A 5,869-nucleotide genomic window follows, 5' to 3' on the forward strand; every position below is an offset into this window, starting at 1 on the left:
TGTGGCCCCACACTCAGAGTGAGAGGTTTATATTGAAAAAACAAAAAACTACCTCTCTACCAATCTCTCTCTCGATTGGTCACTTGGTATCTCCTTTTACAAATAGTGGAAGCATACTTAGAATTAAGGTTAAAGTGACTTGGGCATTAAAATACTCGAATTATATATTCTCATACCATTCTACTGGCATTCTAAGCCGTTAAGTCTTTGGTTATGCCCCATTTATAACTAAGCTGGACAAGCAGCACATCTTAATTGAGAGGTGTCAGTACATGGAACTAACAACCATATTCTCCTTGGCCCTCAGCTATCTTTATGTGCAAAAATGAGTTATGTATTGCTTTAAAATAACCATTTAGTTTAAATGTTCAAGCTCTGGAAATCATTTCTCTAGATGTGGTATAAAGGGATAAAACTGGGTGGGGAATCCGCCACTGGGCAGTGCTGTTTGTGTGTTTCCAGCATGGCGGATAATGTTGTGTTGATCCATGTGCTATGAGGGGTGGAAACAGCATAAACTTGGGGGCTATTTTATTAGGCCACAGGGCATTTTCACAGAATCTAGACATACTAACAATGTATTTCTACATGAATTTGCAAAATCATTTATATCAGAGCAGAAATAATTTATCTTTGTTAATAAAGCATTCCATTCCTATTTTTTTCTCACATCCATGTTTATAGCAAAAGAAAAGATTATTTAAGGCCTAGAGATCCTGTTGTAAATATGTATGAGATATACATGAGTATTCTTTATGGACTGGCACCAAAAGGCTATGCTTTTTAATTTCCAAACAGCTAGTCATTTCAAGATAGTCACGAAATCAGACTCAACCAGTATAATGGTTTGACCCTGTATAGATGCAGCCTAATAGTTCATTTACACACAAGGCTGCAAACGAAAAGATAAGCAAAACACACACACAAAAAACACAGAAAATAAACTACTTTCCAATACAAATATTTTGTTAAAGTAAAAAGTTAAAGTAAAAATGGTGTTATTCTCTTTCTTTAAATTCCTCATATTTTGATTTCTTCAAAATCATTTTAGTACATAAGCACAGTCAAGGCAAAAATATAAAATGTATTTATTCTTTTTTCTAATCCACGAAAGTGAGAATTTTGCAAAAGCACTTTGCATTACACATGAAGTCCAACAGGTGTTATCAATTGCAGTTTTATTATCAGAGCCACAAATAAATCTTTCACAGAGACATATTTATTGGTAAGAGGTTTAAAATTTGGAAATACTGGCAGATAAAGTGCTATAGTGTGGCATGGTAAATGATGTCAGGAAGCAAACTGAAGTCTTGTTAGAGCAAGAACATTCACAAGCCTGATTTGCTGACCTAGAGGCTAATCCTTCTGCTTATAGGACCACAGGTCTCTACGTGTTTGGAGCACAAAATCTTACTTCGGTGCTTGCACGTTCAATTGTACAATTTCTCCCATTTGTATCCCTAATTTCATTTCGGCTTTATGCCTGAGAACACTTCCTGATTTATTAGTCTTGCTTGGGATTACTACTTTAGAAAAAAATGAATGCATTTATGATCATAGTAGTAATAATAATAGGCTAAAAGGAGAACAAAAGGGAGTTTGAGTGCTTTACCAATAATATGGTAATGTTTTGTGCCCAATTTTTTATATCTTCTCAAATAGAGAGTGAATCGAATGATGTCTTCTTGAAACATATGCTGCCAAGAAGCCATAAAGTGTGTTTGCAGTCGCCTCATTCTTGACGTCCCACGGATGTTAGACACTAAGGACTTCCTTTCATTCATACAGTCTATTCTGATTAAGTCGAGATATGGGGGCGAATGCTTTCCAAAATTGCTTTTATTATAAAGTGAATGAAAAGGAAATGTAATAATAATATAACTGCTTGTAAAAAATACCAGCTTTGATGAAGTCAATGGTAATTAAACATAACACATAAATATATTGAACACAGCATCTCGGTAGCCTATAAGTATGAATCATCTTCAATGGAAGTACCAAATCATAGTAAAAATAAATAAATAAATAAACTGATTTGCAAAGAAAAAACTTTTATTGTTTCAAACATGATAAGGGCCATGAGTCAAAATAATCCAGGTTGATACGTGGCAATTTCTAAGGCAACATAATTTTAGAAAATTATTTAGTGATTGTATAAATGTGACATGCCTGAAAAATGTTAATTAAATTGGTTTACACAATGGTTGAGATGTATAATTATCTAGCCATGCTCCCACAGTCATTTGGAAGGAAATTGTAAGTTCCAGGTCTAAAAGGCTGTTTTGGATTATAACCCCTGGAGCTGCTGGTTGAATGCAGAGCCTTTTCTGTCCAATGAAAGTGATGAGGTCCCAGAAGTGTCACAGGCTCGCCTCCTTCTTCTCTGATTTCATTTATGTATGTCAGGAAGAAACTTCAACAGCAACGCACATGTATGCTTTAAAGCTTTCTCCTCTGCCCAATGTCGTTCAGCATACTTCGTTATGGAACAGACACAGAGTTAAGACATTAGGTTGGGTCTCAGAATGAATAATGCAGCTGTTGTATCTTTTGATTTATAAACACGCCACACAATCTTAAGGCAGAGGAAGGGGATATTGTTGAGAAGATGAGCCAGGGTCTCTTACAGTCTGGAACATTTTTACCACAATGTCCTAAAACTGACCCTAATGCCTGAGATTGATTTTCAGATCTCTGCCTGGAATTGTAGGTTTGGGAATGAGGCTGTTGAAATGAAATTAGGACTGATGATGGAAATATTAAGTGGAAGGATACCTGGGATTTTGAGCTTCCAAAATTACAGACCAGAGGAGATCTCAGAGGTATGACCTGAGCATGGATGAACCCACTGAAACATAAAGCAAGGTCATTTTTGCAACTTACTGCTTTATTTTGAGGTCTAGGAACAAAAACAGCATAGTAAGAAGGCCCAGCATAGTAAGAAAACCCTCGCTTCAAGCAGATAATTGTTCTAACAACATAGACCGCAACCTTAAGAAAATCAACAAATACCAAAACTCAATTTCTATGCCATAGAATTCTGCCATAGCAAAGGCTTAGGAATAAACTTGCTCATATTTACACTAGCAGAGCAGATACATGAAACTCAATGAAGAACCCCACGTCAGTTTTCATATCATATTTTGGTTTTCAGATCAAATCATTTATGCTCCCATTGTGCCCACTATGGTCAATATTATGAGCATGAGTGAAGACCTGAACGTGTCAGAGCTCCAGGCTGTGCCAAGAAGGGTTAATGAGACTAGAAAACAGCCCTGAAAGTGAAGTGAACCAAACAAATGTCAATTTTACAGACGCTGGAATTGATTTCAAACTAAATTTGCATAATTAAATTAAAATAAAATAGGAATAATTCATTATGCAACTAAATCACTCGGTTTGAATATAAGGATTTTTTTCCGAGACTCTAATGAGAAAATTCAGAGATGGTCTAAATAATTTTGAAAGAGCCTGTGTTTGTTCTGATGTACTTGCGGGTACTTTTCAGGGAAGGTTTGCCATGGAGAAGATTCAAAGTCCTCTTCTCAAAGCGTAGCGCCATACACATTCAGTTGTGCCGATCACACAAGTGAAGTGAACTTGACTTTCTCTAGTCTTCATAGAACTAGTCTATGAATTTCTTCTTGAATTTCAAGGTAGAATATAATCCTTGTTCACAAAACAAGCAAAACACAGCAATAGCACTGCAAATTTTATCTTATCACACTACATTATGCCTAGGGAAGTTCATTTAAATAGCATCATTAATTTCCACTTCAATTTTGGTTCTCTGTGGACCACAATAAAGGGTTCAAAGCTGGGTTTAATTAGCATAAACATGGTGAGAATTTTACCACTATCAAAGGATGAATCAGTTAATTTAGGTTAGGAAAAATCCTATCCTGTCTTATCCTTATTGAACACCTACATTGATTATTCCCAATTCTTCCCTAACTGTGCACTAGAATGCTGGAGCTCTAGTAAGAAATTTCAAAACCCTTTCAAATAGGAAAGTCAGTGTTTAAAATATATCAACACCCCATTTTCAACCTGCTCTGTGTAAAATTATTTTCTCGTGCTTTTATCCCTGGGTCAGTCAGCTATCTTCACATTTCTGGTTCAGTGTTCTAAAATCGCAGATTTCCTCACGTCTTGCTCCCCTACTGTTAAGTAGATGTATGTTCTCCTTAAAGTGAAAATAACATGGCATGTTTCAAGTTATTGTATGCTTTTTCTGTAAAATGAATGCTCTCCCCAGCCACCCCTCTCTGTCTGGTCAAAATGTGAGGTAATCTAGATAATAAATCTTTCTTTCTATCACCATTCTTCTCATAAATAGCATAAGCTCCCTCTGCGTTCTTTCTGAATTCTTTTATACAGCCAGACACATCCTGGAAATGTGAACAAATGTCCATTGCAAGAGCCACTGCCGGTTTTCCTTGACGTCATGCGGCCACATCTCCCACCACCCTTCCTTTTATTTGTCCACGTATTCAGCAAATACTCATCATAAACCCTCTAATTGTCAGACCTTGTGTTTAACAATGAAGATATTGAAAGGATGTATTGCATGACCTTGAAATATCATACCCTAGTGGAGGACACTGATACGTAAGCAAATAATTTTACTGTGTGACAAGTGAAGAAGCATTTTATATATATATATATATACACACCATGGTTGCTAAGAATGTTATTTTCAACTCTGAACGAGCCAGAAACATTTTCTGACCTGCAAAATACAACGATAATCGCACCTACCTTAGAAGGTTTTTGTGAGAAATACATGAAATACAGTATAGAAGGCCCTGTGTCTGGCATACAGTAGGTGCTCAATAAATACCAGCTATTATTATTACTTACCAGTAATGGCATATAATCATTAGCAACTATCTAGATTACCTGGAGAACGCATTCTTCTTTCAATCACTCACTACTCAAACTCCTTCATCTGGCTTGATATGGCATTTTGAACTAATCAGGGTTCAGTCAGAAAGGAGAAGAACTGAGTTATGAGACAAGGGATTGAGCACAGAAATGGAACCTGCACAGTTGTAGGAGGAGCTGGGGCAAGTGAAGGTCCAGGAAGGAATTTGGAACGTCGGAAAAGGAGTCACCAACCTGAGAAGCCAAACACGTCCAGTCCCCAAAGTGGGGCTGCAAATGAAGGCTCCTGGGACACTCGTAGGCAACTGCCACTACCACCTCCGTGGGTCCACCAAGTGTCTAGGGGTGGGTCTGGGGCTGCTGCTGTTCCAAATGGTCACCAGTCAGGAAGAGCTAGAGGGGATGGAGGAGGGGAAAGACAAACCAGACCCCACTGGCTCCTCTGCGTCTGCCGCGACCTCATGGAACCCGCCCAGAGTAAGGATGGCTGCTCTGCTTCGTCCTTCCGCAGATTGGTCTTTTGACCAACTCTAACTCAGAATCATACAGGGCACTGTATTCTGAGAAAAATAGATCCAGCCTAACGAAGCTGACACAGTTAAAAAAAAAAGACATCAGAGTCCATCTACTGTCAACTTGGCATCCATATCCACCCCTGTAACCATATTTACCTTCCAAATAAAGACATAAGAAGATCATGCTTCTACTGAAGATGCTACAGCTCTCTCCCACACAACCGAAAACACACTAACACTCTCTTTACAAAGGAGAATATGAGTTCAGTGTCTTTTTTGAGCAATATTCACTCCTCTTGTGGCTAAATCCCACCCAACCCCCTGCAATTCTGCAGCTTAAATATTGTGATATAAGGTTAATCACTGCTAACCTGTCTTAAACAGAAGAAGAACTGGAATGGGAAAAAGAATTAAAAGATTTTCATATTTCCTCTTCCCTTCACCTTCAGCAAGCACATTGGCTAGCT

This window comes from Equus quagga, chromosome 9, assembly GCF_021613505.1.
Source record: "Equus quagga isolate Etosha38 chromosome 9, UCLA_HA_Equagga_1.0, whole genome shotgun sequence".
In the NCBI taxonomy this organism is placed as follows: Eukaryota; Metazoa; Chordata; class Mammalia; order Perissodactyla; family Equidae; genus Equus; species Equus quagga.